At 34.4% G+C, this 21,410-nt stretch overlaps 1 protein-coding gene across 34 annotated transcripts in view; it reads left to right on the top strand.

The window, feature by feature from the left end:
* The first annotated feature begins 3,763 nt into the window (after nt 1–3,763).
* Nucleotides 3,764–21,410, top strand: part of para (sodium voltage-gated channel paralytic) — an 873,489-nt gene continuing 855,842 nt past the window's right edge. For all 34 annotated transcript variants that reach the window (XM_069841227.1, XM_069841234.1, XM_069841226.1 and 31 more), the window contains exon 1: nt 3,764–3,992. The gene's annotated coding sequence lies outside the window, so the exon portion shown is untranslated. The remainder of the gene's footprint in view (nt 3,993–21,410) is intronic.

Below are 21,410 nucleotides of genomic sequence, written 5' to 3'. Positions count from 1 at the left end.
TAGACCGCGACGTCACGGCGCGGGACACTACAGCTATTTCTATACATTATATAGGTCTACATGACTTACACATACAGCTGATATGTACATATTCTTATAACAATATTTTACAGGCTTATTATTTGAATTTATATTTTTTTTATAATTATACACAGTCCATATCCCTATCATTGCTGCCATCATCGTCACCGTCATCGTCATCGTCATCGTCTTCATCACTTAGTCCAAAATTAATTATTATTTCGTCAATGACATCATCCATTCGGAATCATCTTCTTAATCGTAGGCACTACTTTCTGAACGAGATAGAATTCTTCGATTGTATCCCGAATGACATGTTGATTGAAGTCGTCCACTTCAACTTTACACAAGTATATTTTATCTTAAAAGATTTATTTTCGTATAATAGTACAGTATTGCTATTACGACGAAAATGATGTAATACTTAAGCAGTTTTGAAAGTTGTATACGTGAACGCAATTATTTTTAAATTATTCAATCAGTATTGTAGTGTACAAAACATTTTGTTAGTTATTCAAAATCGTATATATATATATATATATATATATATATATATATAAAACATCTTCTGCTGTTAAATAATTGCATTTATTAAAAATGTGTAAACAAAAGTATAAAGAGTTATTGCATCTCGACTTCATAATGTTAATTTTGTTCACACTTGTCTTTTGGTTGCTCCTATTTGTACAGCATATATAGCCTACTGCTGTCAGGTAGCATGCGAAAGAATCGACGATCGTTCGGGCGCTATTTCTTATGCATCCCTGCAGTAACCGGTTTGGCTAAGATTTACATCTATCGCAGTGATGTATGGCAAGAAATGAAGTAGGCCTCGAAATGAAACAAAACAAGGAGCTCTGACGTAAGAAATCAATAGCTGCTTAAGTTCTTAACACTAATATTGGAGGGGAGAGAAATAAAATGAAATAATATCCACCTAGGTATTATTTTACCTTGAAGTTACGTTTTTCCGTCGGATTTTTATCATGAAGTAATCGAATTTAAGGTTATAAATGTTCATATAATTTTAATTGTTTAAATTGTCACATGAAATGAAACTTAAACCATAAAATATTCCAAATCACGAACTTAGTGTGTATTTTGTACGTTTTGCTCACGGAACGAAGAATGGTACCTGCACTTACTTTATTTGCAATATGCTATCAAAATAACTGGAATTCTACAGGACTAGACCAACTTTAGGCACAACGGAGAAGTGGAACGGAACTCTGAAATCCCATCCCATGTCCTATCCGCTTATACTGCCTTTAAGGCTTATAAACAAACGCACAGTGGGTACTGTGTATTAGTGATGGATTTCAAGCGACCAGCGAGAGCCGAAAAGTCATAAAAGCTATGATGCAATGCTGGTCTACTCGTCTCAGCCGGGGAAGGTGGAGTGGGGAGTTAAGGGGAAATCTGCAGTGACTCAATTAAGTTAATAGTACCTAGGTCTGAACTAGACCAAAGAAGATATCATTTTTCTTCAATAACTGCGTACTACGAATAGTATAAAGTACTAAGTACGTGGTTTTACTTTTCGGTACCCAATATTTTCCACAGAATAACCTAGAATTGAAAACGGAAAAACGAGTTAAGTTATATGTACACCCACAAAACGCAAAAAATTATGAAAAATTAGAATTTTCAAAATATAACTATTTTAATAGAGAATTTTCTCCCCTTTAATTTGATATAAGAATTTTCGATTTATGGCTTATGGTTTTTCAGATAAGTCCCATTTTCCAAAATTCTGCGTCATCAGCCACGGTCACACTCCAAAAGTAATGGACAACACTTTTTAAAAATTTAATTTTTATTCTAAACCTTTGCAATTTATGGAGGTCATAGTTACATCCTTCCTCCTTGTATTCAAATTTAATTTAAGTCGTTCCCGTGAGTGGCGCCAGAGAGTAGCTCAGACGTGTTGGTTTAGACTTTTATCGTGCAGGTATACAGGCCCTCATTCCAAGGTGGCGTAAGGCAGTTGAAAGGTGCGGAGATTGTGTGGAAAAGTGACGTATTGTTCCTGAAGGATGTATCTACATTCTATGAAAATAGCAAGGCTGTAGGATAAAAATGTAATTTTTAAATAAATATTGTGGATTCTGGTAGCAGTCAATCCCCTCGTCCAGCATTGCTTGTAAAATAAACTTCTTTCTAGTCCCAAAATAAATGCATAGATATCAGGGCATGATCATTAGATTGAAAACACGTTTTTACATAATGAAGTAATTTTATATTTTACTGTTAGTCATAAAACTGTAAATTTGTGTGTCAGTGATGTTGTACGTCATTTTAATGAGTCCAAAAAGAGAAATTAAAATTCTGAGGAGGATGAGCATAAACCCTGGGACAGACATCATCGCAGGATTTGTTGCATCAATGGAAAATAAGGACAAAAATGCCAAAAAAACATTCAACACCTGAAGTTAAAACACGGAGGAGGTATTTGAGAGGCAGTAAGAAGCTGAAACAGGACCGACATGAAGCTGCTTAAGGTGTGACATATGATGATGCAGTCTCCTAGGCTCTGAAAGTAATTTTAGAATATTTAATTCTTTTAAACATGATATCTCAGTGAAATATGGTGATACCAAGAAGATATTGGTGTGATTTTGAAGTTTGAAATGTCCCTTAGTGCCTGACAATGAGTAAAATAACATTAATATAGTTAATAATTATCTATGGATTTTTACATGATATACAGTATGCAACATAAAATATTAGTACCGTATAAGTTACATATATGGTAATATTTAATTAATTTAAATGAAAATAAAAAATAGCTCTATGTCAGGCACTAAAGAATAGTTTTAGCTATAAAACAGTGAAAAAAAAAATTGGCTCTATCTTAAAAACTGCATGAGCTATTATGTTTCAAGTTGTATGTCAAAATTATAAACAAAATAATTTTTATAAACAATTTAGACATAATTTCAAGGCACTTCACTTCATTCACTTCATTCTCTTTCTGGTACCATTCTCAATTGTATAAACATTTTACAGAGCAAAATTATGCAAAACAAAATTTTTTGTATGTAGGCCTAAAGGTGTACATATACCTTAATTAAACGTAAGGTAAATGTTACAATGTTAAACACAGTCTATTGACGTTACAAAACCTCAAATACGGAGATGTAAGTAGATCCCTAGCTAAATGATACAAATGAAACAAACTTGTGAGAAATTCTGTTATTACGTTTAAAAAATTTGACGAGAAATAAAATATGTTTCATATTGAACAGGCATACCACAATGAGATTGTGCAATTGACACTGCACCATTTTTGTGACCTATTTCGTTACGAAGCTCGAGGTTCTCCATAACTCGATTTCTTACTCTACATTTAAAGCTGAATCTGATGCTTGTTTTGAGAGAAAAGTTCCTTGCAAGTGAACGATATTAATTCTCTCTCTTAATTCCAGTACAGGATCTAACAAGACATCCTTAAGCTGTCTGCCTATTGATGGTAACGGTGCTGGATTTCTGTATCTTGTAAAGTTCATACAAATTCTGTGATTGCTCTACATTAATACTTACTGCTGAATGGCAGTCGCTTTTCATCTTTTCATATTCTGGACCTGCATTCCTTACAAGTCTAATATTACGCTATTCAAGGTGACGTTGGATCCGAATTCGGTAGAATCTTCGTGAATATTCGCTTCTCGTCGTATTCAATTGATCGGTGTATTAGTTTCCAATCTGTCCGCTGCATGACGTACAGCGCTGCGGTAAGCAGTTGTGATGCAGGTTGCAGCAGAGAGAGGCAGCGACTTGAATTGAAGAGCGGAAAGGTGATAGAAAAACAGGCTGCGAATGTTGTATTTGATTGTGTTATTTTGTTAAATAGTTATTTGTTACTGTTATTTTTGTAACCGATTTGTTATCCGAAATGTGGATGACTGAAGAAGACAACATGAGAAATTGCGAGTGACGTTGGATCCTTCACTCCCCTCGATCTGTGTTTGGTGAGTTCCATTTCGATTTCTGCTGACCTTTGCGTGTCACTTGAAGACCTTCTGCTCATCTTTTTATTTAAGTGCTTTTTATGTTTCATAAATGTGTCTAACGAATGCAGGTTTGACTGCATTGTCATTGCACTAATGATCTTTGCCTTGCCCTGGTGGACGAATTTTTAGTCTGGGGCACTTTCAGCTCGATGTTAACCTCTCTGAGCTTCGAATTTTGCGCGAGACACGTAAATTGCTTTATAGTCATTAACTCTGTTCAAGATGACATAATGGCGTTTGTTCGAAGCGTTAACTGTGAAGAGACTGCTGATGTTTATCATTGCATAAGGTACAGCGGTAGTCAAATTGGGGGTTTTCTATTGATTGTCTTGCATTGTTGACTTAGATGACTTCAAGGGACACAGGCTGTACTATTTATAGAGCACAACTTGTTAGTGCTATTTATCGATTGTGGAAGAATACGCCACATTCTTCACTGTGATGGCGATGTACTGTTTGTTGCGTGTAGTGAACGAGGATTAAAATCTGAATGTACTTTTGACGAAAAATAGAGACGATCAGTATAATAGCTAAATTAATATTGGCCACTTTCAAAACCTAGATGAGGACACCGTGATTGTGTAATAAAAACTATTTGTTATACAGGGACATCGTTTTATTTTTACTAACATTTTTAATATTAACTTGCCTATACCTCTGGATCAACGCCGTTTGCTATCCCCTTCCACGACTGGAGTTCGATGATACTGACGTAATATAGAAACAAATCACTTTACTAGGTATAGGAGGGAAGAAAAGTAGTTCATCCATTTATGTAAACTAGGAAATATTGCGTTTTTGAGTTTCATCATTTTCATTAGGTTTTTGTTTAATCAAAATACAGTACAGTATTAACAATGAGTGTTTTTACTCACGAACTGAGCTGTCCATGTGGACGTATTCATTATGCAGTGTATATTATACTGTCTAAAACACATTAGCGTACAATATAGAGAATGAAGTTAAATTGAAAAATAATCATAATATGGATATTAAACACATTTCGATACAGGCTTCAGTTCTAATGTGCATATTATCGCACTATAGACTATTGTACTTAATTCCAATTACCAATTCTTCGTACTAGTAACTCATGTTGAAATAATTCTGTACCTACTCTATAAAAGAGTACCTTACGTACTGTAAATTCAGTCTTCACTTCTGCCCGAAAAGATAAATTTACTCAGACATGCTATCTACTGTCCGTCCAAGTGGTTATGTCATAGGGTCGTAGAAAGGAGGGAAATCACGTGATAGTTAATTACTTAACGAGGCCCTTTTATTTAAGTTATTTTAAACAGTTGTATAATACTACGTAGACGTCCAATTCCTGACAGAAATTAATGTTCTCAGAAAAGAGCTAAGACAGCCCAGCCACTAGCTGGCGAATAAAAGCTGGTGGGGGAAACCGGGATACGATGTAGGCAAATGGACGACAGTACCTGTGCGAAAATGATTCAATATTGAAAGCTCTTTCGTCACTGGAAAATGCGAACATATTTTTGGAACGTACTGTGACTACTATGACTGTATATGCGGTCTTGAATCTGTGTGGAAGACGGTTGAAGGGGTGGGAGTGAAGTACATTCAAAAACTCAGGTACAATAAAAATTGAAGTAAAAATAAAATGATGTCCCTGTACATATCGATTCAAAGTTGATGTGTTTTGTTTTTCATCATATAACACGTACTCGGAAATACACAAGTCTCTGTAACTAGGGATTATTCAAGCGAAAGTGTAACGTTGTCATGGTCCGCTCTCATTTCATAAACATATGACTGACTACTTTCTCGATATTAGACATGTGGACATAATGTTACAATGCTATAAATGAAATTTGTTTTTAAACTTTTACAATACAATTTTTCAGTATCCCTATTAGCGAAAAATAATTTTTGTATTTAGTTTGCTTATCTGTTGACAAGCTTTTCTGCTATATTGTTATATGAATTTCATTTATACACATTATATATAACTTTATTTAGGAATTCTTCTTGCGAAGTGCCTAATTTTTTGTATTTTATTTGAAGTCCTAGATAAAATAGCATGACATAACTGTTACTTTCTTCTGAACGTTTACAGACAGCATCTTTTAAATGTCTTCTTCAGAGAATCTGGTAGTTCTAAACTCTGTGTGTGCGTTATAATTTTATAGTCCCCGATAAAGGTGTATACTTACGTACGATAGTACAAAATAACCAATGCAACTAGGGCCCATGTTGCTAAATTGTTGTCGGCTAGCTAATTTATAATAATTTATTTCCTTTTCTCCTTTTTATTCTCATATTTCTTATTCTTCTTCAAACGCTTTACGTATTTTACCATTATTTTTATAGTGTACTAGCTAAAAGCACCCAGCGTTGCACGGGTTTTCCTTTCTGCTTCTATTTCTAATTAAACTGGTTATTACATTTTCTGAAATCTCGGAAACCTAACTATAGACAAACAAAACGAACTGTCTTCACTAAGCTAAGATGAATCTTTACTTAACGTCACTTACATGAATTGATGAACTCCTTAGCGAAATACCTGCCAGCGTTAACTCAATTTAAAACAGTTGTAAATCAGGCACCAAAAAGAAAACATGTCATCATGTGCCTGATGTTCAACGGTTTTTTTAAATTTATATATTTAATTGTTTTTATTTATTTATTTATTTTTTCTGGTGTAGTTAAGGCCATTAGGCTTCTCTTCCACACTGCCAGAAATACAAATAAAATAATAGAAAAATCAAACTATGGACAAAGTAAAACGCAACGAAAATATGATTCCTTTCCCTCTTTCTGATCAGTTTCAGCATCGAATCAATATGTACATATATAATTTAATTTATATTGGAAGATTTTTTACCCCTTGACTGCTGTACACCCATTTGTATCATACCCAGTTTTTTTTTAATATAAATTCAGAACATATATATTAATTATTATTTTATACACAGAATACAGGTACAATATAAACTTGCAATAAGTCATTTTTTAACATAAAGACTAAAATTCTGGAAGACATATAGGCTTAACGGTATTTTAGAAATTAAGAGATTGTTATTTCCACAACGCATAACATACAACATTTGCAACGTGATTATACAGATAGAATTTCGCAGTAACATATTTTCGGTCGTGAACAAAAAATATTCTGAGAGACGTATATTTTAGAATTAATACATTGTTATTTTCAGTCCCCTTACGTACATTCACATACTACATTAGCAACATGACAGAAATATCATTGAATTGCTTTTTGATATGTGTAAAATCTTTTTTTTTCCGCTCCTTTGTATAAAAATTGTGTTTTTCGAGGATGTGAAAAACACGCAGTTTTTAAGTCAATGTCTGCAACTTTGAGCGACTGTCCTTGAGCTTCATTTTAATATGGCCATTACAAATGCTAGTCGCACTGATATTGCAATGCTTAAAATCGAATGGGTGTCATAGCAATACGTGAGATAAAAACATCTTCTTTCGTTTTTCCAGTTAATATTGCCACTTCTATTAGGTTTCGCATGAATTCTTCACACCAATTCTTGTTGGTGCATAATTTTGGTGGGTCAATATTTCGCAATAGTACTTCTGGTTATTCAGTATTAAGTAAAATATGTGGTAGCAATCCTTGTAGTTTGAAAGAATTCAAGAATTCAGTTGGATAAAACAGTCTGCTCACTATCTACAACTCCATCGAGAAATTCATAATACGGTCCTGGACTGCGTAAAGATACTTATTGCACGAATTATCTAGTTTTAGCCTTCATGATGTGTACCAACAATGTTATTTAATTTCTTGTTATAATTTCCATGGCCTCGTGAAAGTTGTTGTTGAATACAACAGACGATAATAAAAAACAATTGACTGTATAAGATTGCATTTTAGTATTACACATGAATGTTTAATCGTATTTATTTCTATTTCTTATTTTTTAATTAATTTAACGTCCATTTGCACAATTTAAATGTAGCCTATGTTTTTCTCCTGGTTATGAAGGTTAGATGTGCAAATTTTGGCACATATCGGTCAAAGCGTGTAGATTTGTATAGAGAACATACACACATACATACCCACATTCAATTTTATATATTAGATAGCTCTGTTCAGTTTACTAATAACATTCCACAGTCTCTGCTGTATACATCTTGTAATTTTGTTCATTTATTAAGTAACTAGCCGTACTCGTGCGCTCCGCTGCACCCGTTAGAAATAAATATAAAGTAATTACATAATTAAAATAGGACATTTGATCCAGGGAAGATTCGTGTTTGATAGAAGGATAAATCGTTTAATATGTTACTTAATTTAAATTGCATATAAAAATAATTAAAATGCGATCATTTTGGTCCAGAGACCACTCATTGGTGCAATGACAATTCCTTTAACATGTTTATAATTTTTATTACATGCAACCATAGTTTAATGAACATTGACATCATTTAGATTTAATGTGTATACTTTATTTTACTTGTTATAGGTTTCGATTGAATTATGGTAATAACTTAATTTTAACTCTTGTTTTCTACGTATTCAGTAAATGGCGTTTGGCCCACTATGGTTCTGAACCCTTCAAATAACTTAAATTATATTATATAATATTACATTACATATATAATAGCCTATTATATTATATTATATTATATTAATTTATATTACATCAGAAGTTACTGTAATAACATTATAGCATTATGTCCATCTAGAGAAACTACACTTTCCAATGGTGAAATAATAATTAATTATACAAATCGGTTAATTTAGCTTCCGATATTACTTCATACAAACACACAAACATTCTCTGTGGGCTATCTTTCATAGCTTTCGATTGTTGCTGTCCAAGGCCCTTATAGACGAAGTCATTTGTTTTTTATTTCATTATACGGCCTTAGATGGCAGTTATTTTGATATTAAAACTCATTTATCTCATTAAATATCAGTCCTATCAAAATTTTGCATGGAATAAAACTTATCGAAAATTATTTTTAAAGAAACTTTTGTTATGTAACATTTTTCACAAAAATCAATAATAAGAGAGATATTTCGATTTATTTAATTCAGGCCCCCTTATAACCCCCCTTTTAAATAATGTATTTTGAATGCCATATAGCCTAAAATCTAAGTTACAACGAACTTAATTTATATTCCAATTTTCATCGAAATCCGTTTAGCCATTATCGCGTGAAAAGGTAACAAACATACATACAGATAGACAGACAGACAGACAGACATACAAACAAAAATTTCAAAAGAGCGATTTTCGGTTTCAGGGTGGTTAATTATATATGTTAGGACCAATTTTTTTTTTTAGAAAATCGAAAATTACCAGAAAAATTTCGGCTACAGATTTATTATTAGTATAGATTCTATACCCTTACAAAAGTGCATCTATGAAGAAATATGAACAAATAATATAACTGCATCATGCCTGAACGGGACAAGGGTATAAGAATTTAAAGAAAAATTAATATTTACAATAGGCCTACAGTAGTGAAAATGATAGCGATGATATATTGTCCTAAAACATGACAATAAAATTTAGTTTTGAATTAATGGCAACTGAAATAGAATTCTAAAGAGGTCCGTAGGTTATCAAGAAAGGAATGTTAGAAACGCTGTTGAGAAGAGATCGATGCTAAAATAAAATTATTAATTCAAGCGAAAGAATTGCGACATTACAGAAAATTCAGAACAGCACGATGGAAAAAATGTGTTGAAGAAGGATAAACCAAAATAATAATGTAAAATATTACTGCCAAGAAGTTGACATGTATAATTTATGATAAGTTTCATGCTTTAATAGCGGTTCAGAACTTTTTCATATTGTGACTGATATTGTTAGTGTTATATTTTGCGTATATTAAAACATTTTAATGTGCACTCAAGATGAATTTTCACACACAATCGCTGTTTACACACGTGTAGCAAATGTTTTCATGCTCAGGGATGCTATTCCTTCGAAAGAGAGACATCCCACACAGGTGGCCCGGTAATACTTCAGAACTTTTGAGAATTTGATAAAATTTGAAGCAGAAAGTAGAAACAATCCGCATAAAATAATTAATTTTTCGAAAGTAGGGGTCTGTAGACGTACTGGATTGCTCATCTAATTTAGCTTTTCATTTTGTACAAGAAACAGAATAATTTTAATAAATTAACTAGTATTAAAATTTCTTAATGATATTGTTAAACTTTTCCGTAATTCTGTCAAGGAAATCGTTGGCTTACCAACAGATGTACCGGATGCAATGCTATATGCACCTCGAAATTTGGGAGGACTTGGAATTTTTAAAGCACAGTGGGAAGCTTTTCTCCAACATCTTAACGTTAGCAGATTATTAATTAAAGAAGACAACCCAGATAAAAAAAAACTGGTCTCATTCTTGACCCCACTGTAAGATTCGAAATTAATGAATACCACCCAAAGTAGGTACATGAAGAGAAATGCGCATTTTACCTTCCATGCTGTGATGATCTGAATCATAAATATAATATTCAAGTTTGGAATATCATTGGACTTATGTTTGGTGCGCGAGGAACAATTCCCAAATTTACATTGGAGATCTCAGAAAATTAAAGATCCCTGAAAAGACTCTTCAGACAATTGCATCAACCATTTTAAAATCTTTATTGAACATCATCAAGGTCCACGCCTGTGGAGTAACGGTTAGCATGTCTAGCCGTGAAACGAGGTGGCCCGGGTTCGATTCCCGGTCGGGGCTAGTTACCTGGTTGAGGTTTTTCCGGGGTTTTCCCTCAACCCAATATGAGCAAATGCTGGGTAACTTTCGGTGTTGGACCCCGGACTCATTTCACCGGCATTATCACTTTCATCTCATTCAGACGCTAAATAACCAAAGCTGTTGATAAAGCGTCGTAAAATAACCTACTAAAAAATCATCAATCACCATTTCTATTCATCTTTATAATATTCAATGTATATTATTCATTTCAATAAATTTTTATCGTTTTGATAGCTACCACATCTTGTCGCAGAATATTCTTTTTTAAAATTTCATTATGTATTTTTTAAAATTAATTTACATTTTCTTTTTTGTTCATTTGAATTGATTAGGATGCCGATATTTTACATCCAAGATTTGGACGGCTATCATTTCGATTTGATTGACTGCTGAATATGAATAAAATCTTCCCAGTAGTTTAGGAGAAATCACTGTATACACATATTGATATAAAAATTAAATTTTCGAAATTATGTGATCGATATTCAGGATGCTGAAAGTATTTCCGCGAAAATCTAGAATTAAATTTTTGTGACATCACAATATTTTCTCTAATGAGAAAGTAAAAAACATATTAAAGGTATGAAAGAATGCAAGAAAGGCTTTTTCAATGTAAATAGCTCATGAGAAAGGCTTGTTTATTATGGGTATGAAGATCTCAAAATCATTAATTGTAGGCCTACTTAAATGTACAATCACTGAATGAGTGTGTGAAAAACTTAAATCTTACGTAATAATCCAATCCTCAGCCACCTCAGTCGGCTGAGGCGCTTGCCTGCCGATCCATACTTGCGCTCAGACATGGGTTCGACTCCCTCCTGGGCCGATTACCTAGTTGGGTTTTTCCTAGGTTTTCCCCAACTTTAAGGAAAATGTCAGGTAATCTATGGTGAATCCTCGACCTCATCTCGCCAAACACCATCTCGCTATAGCGAATTTTTAGACCCAAAACATAGGAATCATATTAACATAAAGGCTATACTAACTAGAGCAATGGAAACTAGTCATAGTACAACTCCTTTCGTTCATCGAGCAAAGATAATATATTTGCAATTTGCCACACATAAACACCTCAGTCAAAGTGCTGTTTAAATGACAGTAAACTGAGTCGGAACCTAGAATTTTTGGAGTAAAGTACAAAATGTTATTTAAGGTACATAGTGTAGATATTTTTTAGTAGGTTATTTTACGACGCTTTATCAACAGCTTAGGTTATTTAGCGTCTGAATGAGATGAAGGTGATAATGCTGGTGAAATGAGTCCGGGGTCCAACACCGAAAGTTACCCAGCATTTGCTTATATTGGGTTGAGGGAAAACCCCGGAAAAAACCTCAACCAGGTAACTTTCCCCGACCGGGAATCGAACCCGGGCCACCTGGTTTCGCGGCTAGACGTGCTAACAGTTACTCCACAGGCGTGGACTACTGTAGATATGTTATAGAGATTAGAAGAAGTAAACGACGTTTTATACAAAAGGACTACAATACCAGAAAACACAACGAACGGATGAAATTATTAAGACCAAAAGAAGAGAAAGATATGCTCTCAAAGTTGTCAGATCAAACCAATTAATCGGAAATCACATGTTAGTGCGTGCTGATACTCCATTTGAAAACGGTAAAATCTTTGTCGACTTATTACAGCTTATATCAGGCATGCCAAAACCCTGCACATTGTGTAGTAGTCTCTGTGCGATGTGCACTTTCTATTCCCATACCTCAGCATTGTCAGACAGAGACTAAACGGAGCGGATCGCTCCACTAGACTGGTTGCGTGCTCCGGCGTTTCCGCAGACATAAGCAAGTTCAAGCTCCGATCTAGCTCCACAACCGGTTTTGGAGCTTACAACTCTGACACTACTGCCCGACCTGGAGGGAGTGAATCGCTTTGGAGGGGAACGTGACAGGGCTATACAGACCTGCAACATCATATCAGCTTTTGTTTCAGTAACGCAGTTTCAGTACGGGTGCTGATTTGGCTGTCTGTGAATGAGTTATGATAAATAAAGTAAGGAGTTCACAGATAACGAAGAAGAGAAATTACAAATCATATAACATAATTGTTAATAATGTTTTCCTCAGCCAACAATAATTATTTTAAAATGAAAGGCTTTCATCAGCCCATGTTGAGGTAATAGTGTTGTGACAGTTTAGATCAGATTAGTAAAATTCTCAAAATATATTGCCAGCGCTTATTTCTTAATCAGTATTCTCACGGCAAAACGAACTTGACAGTGGCGTTGTTTTGGAGTCTGTACTAACACAGCCATAAAAGATTAGACGACTTACGACTTTCATTTGAAAAGCTGATAAGTGATGAGAATATAGTGAGGAATACATGTGAGGCTTTTGAGGTTGTAAGGAGCGAAGAAAGCAACTATTTGCAAGGCGGAAAAATTTTCTGGAAAAATATATAATGACAAATTTTCTATCTCACTTCACTATAATATGCTAATATACTTACATTAATAAATCTTTAAATTTGACGTAGAGAGAATATCGTCGCTTCACAGCTTGTGAACTACACTTTTAATTTCTTTGAGTAATGCTCCCAACTTGTCGATACTTTCTCTCAACGTTTTCCAAATAAACTATATGTAAATTTAAATTCTAAGCTTAATTTATATTATTTATTAATATTATGTTAATTTATATTGACATACAGCGAGAAAATGATTTCAGTGTAAAAACTTTACAATTTCCTACTGTATGTAATTAATTGGGAGTATATTTTCTTCAAGATTTGTGTACCAAGGTCCCAATAAATAATAATGCTTGACGAACAATAAAAGAATAGGGTCTATTACTTTAAAATAATTAGTACCTACTACGTAAAATGAAATACTTGTTCGTTTTTTGTTGTTTCGAAATTACTGCACTATTTTTTTCTCTTCAAATACTATATAAAATCATATTAATAAATTATGCTTTACAAACCACTACTTTGTCAAGTATAACTGAGTAAGCCCAGAGTTTCTTGTATTACAATTGTCAAGTATAGACACTGATAATAACAGTGTTTTTTCCTTCTGCTAAGTGTATTTATAATGTCTAAATGCCTGTTTAATCCAACCCTAGAAGCGCAGAATAGATTATTGTACACCCCTCCAGCTAAGAACTGGTAAGAGCAACGCTTGATTGATGCAGTCTGCACAGACCGGCGATCTGCGCACTTAACTGCACAAGATTTCTGACATGCCTGGCTTATATAGAAGCTTCATCAATAGGAAAGTACTCGATAAGGAACTTTGCTGAAATAATATCTAATTGCTTGGTATGAAAGGTGGTGGGTTTGCTTAGTCAATTGTCCGAAGACAGGTCTGAACAAGTCATAAGCGACTCCAATAAGGCATCATTCATGAGACAACTAAGACAGGAGATAATGGGGTATGATGGCCAGTTCCTTTCCTCCTCCATTGCATACAACGCTGACTAGTAAGATGTTACACTAATCAGACTTCAGATGTTTAAAAACAATTGAACGGTGTGATTCCAAAACACGTTCAGTCCATTTTTATGAAAAGACTGGGCTAGTTTTTTAATCGACCGAAATACGGACTTTTCAGTTGACATGCATAATAACACAATGGTTTATACAAAGAGTGGAGTTATTTCGGAAGAAAGCAAGCTTAAAATAAAATAGAGGTCTCAAAGATAATCGTATATATGTTTAAATAATAAAAAATGGCCAAACGGACTGAGTGAGTTTAGAAATCACACTGTTCTTCCTGTGACACATATCGTCAAGTGCAATGTACTGTTTGATAATAGATGTAAATATCAGCCACAACCTCAATCAGAGATAAGAAAAATAGTACATAGTAGATAAAAAGGAAATTAGATATCAACAGGCAAAAGTAAAGATTGCAGTAACAGATCCCTCGCAAATGCTGTATGGATACTTGCATATTATTTTGCAGGCAAAAATTTTGTTATCTTTTCGTTAACGGGTATAGAATTATTATAAATTATATTTTAACAGTATAATTATTTAATTACGAATATATAGTATTGTAAATTGTATATATTTTAAATAATTATACACATACTTACGCACATCGTCAGCATGAACAATGTATAGTTTCATAATTATCTTCCTAAATAGCTTTTGATCCAGATGCAACTGTTTGTTAAGCCTACTGCATCTGCAAGCGTCCTTGCATACTGGGTGCTGCTCCTTCAATATTAATTCAGTTAACTACAGTATATGGTCATTTTACCTCCTGGTTTCGGGTCTAAAAATACATTCTCTAATCACCATATCCTTTCGGTAAAATTGGGTTGTGATGAAACTGGATTTTCAGTTAGACTACATGCAATAATTGACAGTTCAATCAATCAGTCAGTCAGTCAGTCAGTCTGTCAATTTAGGGCATTTCAAAACCTAAGAGGTTTTCAGCCTCATTCACGATATATCGCCATTCGTCTCTGTTCTCTGCATCTTCTTGTCGTCCTCCCACTGTACAAAGATTATCATATACTTGGTCCTGCCAACGGAGATGAGGTCTACCAAGAGGTCTCGTACATCTTGGAGAATAGTCGAAAGCTTTTCGTAGAAGAGAGTCTTCATCACGCCATAGAACGTGTCCAAGCCAACGTAGTCTTCGACTTTTTATTAAGGCTATTATGTCCGGATCTTTATAAATATCACTTAGTTCCCTGTTGTTCAAAATTCTCCATGTGTTATTTTCTTGAATGGGACCAAAAATCTTCCTCAAGATTTTGTTCTCAAAAGTAAAAAGAGATTTTGTTGTTTTTTTGTTAATATCCAAGTTTCGCAGCAATATAGAAGAGTTGGCAGGATTATTGTTTTATAGCATCCTAATTTTTATAATCTAGAAGGGAGTTTGGAACTAGGCAATTTATGAAGGGAATAATAATACTTATTTGCCGTAATGAGTCTATGTTCAATTGACAGTTACTTGTTCCAAATTATGCTTCTTCCCGAAAGATATCTGCTATTTATATCTCAGCATTACGATGTACATAGTAGCCAAAAAAGTAACCGAAATAATTCAATAACATTTAACTCAGAACACAACAATATCGAACCACTACGGCCCGATTGTATAAAACTCCCTGACTAAAGATCAACTTTGATCGAAGATCGAAAAGTGAACCGAGTTCAGACACTACTTCTATTGTATAAAACTTTTCTGCGATCAAATTACCTTGGTTCAAATGCAATCTAAGTTCACGTGAAAAGGATTTGGCAACATCGCATAAACAGGTGAAATACGTGATGCGCGGACCATGTTATACAGGTTTGTTCAGTGTTGCCAATCTAGCGACTTTAACTCTTTTTCAACAACAATTTCTTTTAACTTTTATATTGCTTAAATAGGGATTTAGTGACCTTTTTAGCACCCCATATTGACAAAATTTAATCTTTCTTTGTTGATAATGAGAAATCTAGCGACTTTACAACTACTTTTTGGCGACTTTCCGTATAACACTCTGTTGGAGACACTGGTTTTTTTGTGCAATGTAAATAATGGCGGACAATAAGAAGACTGTTCTCCAAGTTGTTATCATGTTACGGTGTCTGATACTGCTAAACATAATAAAACTTTATAAAACGACAATTTTCGTTTAGTAATACAGTTAATTGAACATTTATGAATGTACCTATCATATCCATTAATAATTAATGGTTGTTATAAACATAATATAATTATAGGTTATGTTATTTGAAACTGCTGAACACGATAGAGCCTTACAAAATATAAGAATGTTTGTGTATTAAGGCAAGAAATTGAAAGAAATATATATAAATGTACCTAACATATCTATTAATATTAATAATAATGGATATTTTATTTGCACAATCTGTCACTCGTATATTTCAAACAGAAAAGAAATAACTGAACTTGGATCATCTAACTTAATCGGATTAACTTCTTCAGTTAAAGTTGACTTTAGTTTGAGACAAATTAACCTCAGATTAGACTTTATACAACACAAAATTCCAAGTTCAGCTGAAACAAGGATCAATTTAACCTCTGATCTAAGATTAAATGGTTTATACAATCGGCCCTACGTGTCCTGCATGTTTTTCACCATTGTTTATGGTAAGATCCATGCGCTCGGGGCGTCTCGTAACCATAGCATTCACACTGCTTTCTTCTTACAGTCTGCAGAACCGTGTTCTTGCAAACATTTTGCAGACTGCGTGGAATGGGTTTGAAGTACAAGCAATTCCCCACAAAAAGTGTTCATATAACTGTATTAAATCACTTTTATTATATATAACTATCCTACTCATGAACACTGTTGCATCTGACCTAACTTATGTAATTTAATTCCCCACAAAACTCATCGCATCACACACTGACAAGTGACTTGGTACAGGATATGGAAATTCTATGCCTCTGGCAATAAACTGACCGAGAAATATTTGTAGCAGTAGGTGTTAATTCCCTCCCACTTTCATATTATCAAGATTGTTTACCCTCTCAAAATGTGACCAAATTCACCTGGAAACATCCAAAAACTTGGTGTCTATATACTTGTGTAGTGACACTGATCGTGTTGCCATCTTTATTTTCAATGAAATACGAACCAATGAAGCCTTAGCTGGACACAGCAACCCATATTGTTACATTTTTGTTGTATAATTTGTAATGGAAGGAGTCCATAATCGTACCTATCTTTAAGAAGGGGGACAAGACTAACTGTAGCAACTTTCGAGGAATATCACTTTTGTTTACGTACAAAATTTTGGCCAATATTATTTTGAGAAGATTAACTCCATATGTAGATGAAATTATTGGGTATCATCAGTGTGGTTTTAGGCGTAATAGATCAACTATTGATCAGTTATTTTGTATTCAACAGATAATGGAGAAAAAAATGGGAGTATAAGGGTACAGTGCATCAGTTATTCATAGATTTTAAAAAGGCATAATACTCGGTTAAGAGAGAAGTTTTATATGATATTCTTATTGAATTTGGTATTTCCAAGGAACTAGTTCGATTAATTAAAATGTGTCTCAGTGAAACGTACAGCAGAGTCCGTATAGGTCAGTTTGTGTCAGATGCGTTTCCAATTCACTGTAGGCTAAAGCTTGGAGATGCACTATCACCTTTACTTTTTAACTTTTCTCTAGAGTATGCCATTAGGAAAGTCCAGGATAACATAGAGGGTTTGGAATTGAACGGGTTACATCAGCTTATTGTCTATACGAATGACGTGAATATGTTAGGAGAAAATCCACAAACGATTAGGAAAAACACGTGAATTTTACTTGAAGCAAGTAAAGAGATAGGTTTGGAAGTAAATCCCGAAAGGCAAAGTATATGATTATGTCTCGTGACGAGAATATTGTACGAAATAGAAATATAAAAATTAGAAATTTATCTTTTGAAAATATGGAGAAGTTCAAATATCTTGGAGCAACAGTAACAAATATAAATAATACTAGGGAGGAAATTAAACACAGAATAAATATGGGAAATGCCTGTTATTATTCGGCTGAGAATCTTATATCATCCACTCTGCTGTCCAAAAATCTGAAAGTTAGAATTTATAAAACAGTTATATTACCGGTTCTTCTGTATGGTTGTGAAACTTGGACTCTCACTTTGAGAGAGGAACATGGGTTAAGGGTGTTTGAGAATAAGGTGCTTAGGAAAATATTTGGGGCTAAGAGGGATGAAGTTATAGGAGAATGGAGAAAGTTACACAACACAGAACTGCACGCATTGTATTCTTCACCTGACGTAATAAGAACATTAAATTCAGACATTTGAGATGGGCAGGGCATGTAGCACGTATGGGCGAATCCAGAAATGCATATAGAGTGTTAGTTGGGAGGCCGGAGGGAAAAAGACCTTTGGGGAGGCCGAGACGTAGATGGGAGGATAATATTAAAATGGATTTGAGAAAGGTGGGATATGATGATAGAGACTGGATTGGTCTTGCTCAGGATAGGGACCTATGGCGGGCTTATGTGAGGGCGGCAATGAACCTCCGGGTTCCTTAAAAGCCAGTAAGTAAGCAATGATCTCTGGATTTTCCCAACCGAGGAAAGGACAGTTCTGCTTATTGACATGGTCTCCGAATAGCATATGTCATTCGTCAGACCATCACCGATTTCGGAGATAATCAGGATTTTCATAAACATTGACTAAAGGACGTGCACAATAACGCAGGTCTACTTTTATCAGTTCATGGAGTCTGTATTCGATATAAGTGCACTACAATATCAACAATCACACATTTAACGCCAGAGTGTGTTGCATCGAGTTCTCTTGATATGCGACGTTCGCCTTTTTTTTTTTGTTTTAGTTGTAATAACTTTTTCCAACACTCGTTCGGTGTTATTGTTGGTTCTTGTAGCTCTCAGCCTTCTTTATGATTGTGTATTGAACCCGTCCTCCTGAATATTTCGACCTATTGCAGAATTGTTTTATTCGGCGATGATAGTTTACGATATATGAAGAATTTCAATGATGGTTCGTAATTTCTTCCAACACCGTAGCTGCTGCAAAAGTAATGTTCAACAGCCCAGAAACGTTCTATGTCGTAGGTCTATTGCATTCACTCATATGCAAGAACATGAAATTGTAGTATTATCAAATAATTTCGGTTAACCTTTCTTTGGACCATACTGTAGTTCAGCGGTGATCAAAGCGAGTGTAATCACAGACATTCAAACGGGTACGAGGAGTTTCCTGTACATTGCTGTATGTTTCATTCGCGTACTGAAGGCAAGCATTGGCGGTATCATGTCGCTCTACATACTCTGTCTCTACAAGCAGTAAGAGGTGGTTTCGTAAAGAATGAGAAGGAGAACTTCTTTGTTGTTCTGTCGGACAAAATGTAATATGTTTACTTTACTCAACGGTTCAATTAGGAGTATATAGAAACATTAATTGCCACGCTGAATAATTTATTATTATTATTTTTATTATTACTCGTACTATTATTATTAGTGACCACTAAGTATGTGTTTCTATAAGTCTTCTGTACGTGCATGAATAATGATATTTTTAGATCATCTCCCTAGAAGAATAAAATTATTAGGTTTAATCTCAATTTTAATCTTCTTAATCTTTAGATGAGGGTAACTATTTATTACTTATTCATTTAATAACGATATTGTAGAAAAACTGATTCAATATTATGTGCCAACGAACTGTTAAACGCCAGGAATTGACATGTCTTAAATCATAGCCAGGTAGAGAAAGATGAGATAAATAAATGTAAGGAAGTCAGCTACCTAATGGAGTTTGAAATATCTCGTGCTCTAAAGCCTTTTAATAGAACAGAATTTCTCGAAAGAGTAATAATTAAAATAGCTTAAATAACTTGTCCATAAGAAGTTTTTAATTTTGAGAAACTACGAATTTCTCCACCGAGTATCGAGAGAAGAATTTAGAAAATTCCTGATTATATTGAAGAGGAAGGTTAAAAAAAGAAGCAAGAAAAATCGTATATTATTCACTGGCTCTTGATGACAGCAGTGGCATTACTGATACAGCAAAGCTTGAGATTTTTATCCGCGGGATTGATCAAGACGTTAGTACAGGAACACCACTGGTTGTAGTTTTCATGCCAAGTACCTTTCCTCCGTCCTCCTACTTCATAGCCTGTCTGTCGCATGGAATCACTGCACTTGGAGTTTTGGTCACCGTTGCTGTAGTTACATTGTGTTATAAATTGGTGGTTTGTAATACATATGATGAAATGTTAGCAGGGAAAGCCACCGGCATAGCTGAGGCGGCAGCGCATTTGCCTACTGATCCGGAGCTACGCTTGGGCGTAGGTTCGATTTCCGCGCTGATTATTTGATTTGGTTTTCCCTAGATGTAAGGCAAATGTCAAGTAATTCATGGCGAATCCTCGGCCTCATCGCGCCAAATACCATCGCTCAATCACCAATTTTATCGACGCTAAACAACCTAGTAGTTAATAGAGCGTTGTTAAATAAACTAAAAACAAGAAGCAACCGGCTCAGCATAAAGATAACGAGCTGGACTCGTTGTCTGAGGCTGCGAAATAGTGTGTCTTCAATTCCCGCTTGGGGTGATTAACTGGTTGAATTTTTTTTAAGTTTTCCTCAATTGTAAGACAAATGTCAGACAATCTCTTGACGAGTCCTCTATTTCATCTTGTGAAATACCATTTCGTTATCACCAATATTACACCGACACTGGATTATCTCGCAATTGATACAGAATCGTTAAATAAACAAAATTATATGAGAAAAGCCTGCCCTAACATCGTTTTATTAATCAAAGTTTGGAACAACTGGAGACTGTATATGGTACAACAGTGCCGACTATATTCACTACTAGCGACTGGGCAGTAAAGGAGCCATGCAAAATAAAAGAGAAGCGATAATTATGTTGCTAGTACAATTCGTGACCATATTTCTCAAGAACTGACTGCAGTAGTCAAGTGCAAGGTTTAACGAGTATAGTGGCGATTCTTCCAACCTACTAAAAGAAAATACAGATTTTGAAAGATATTACGCCTATGATACGTCATCAGTTGGGACCGGATTTTTATGTAATATCAAGGTGTGAAATATGTACATGTTTATGTACGAAAAATAAGCTGAATATGTACCAAAATATGTAAAATCATGAAAATATTTAATATCAATATCTGGCAAGTATAGGATAGGTAAGACTCTCCAGTTGTGAT

The sequence above is a fragment of the Periplaneta americana genome, chromosome 12 (genome assembly GCF_040183065.1).
Source record: "Periplaneta americana isolate PAMFEO1 chromosome 12, P.americana_PAMFEO1_priV1, whole genome shotgun sequence".
Classification (NCBI taxonomy): Eukaryota; Metazoa; Arthropoda; class Insecta; order Blattodea; family Blattidae; genus Periplaneta; species Periplaneta americana.
The sequence above is the reverse complement of the archived record's forward strand: the minus strand, read 5'-3'. Positions and strand labels throughout refer to the sequence as shown.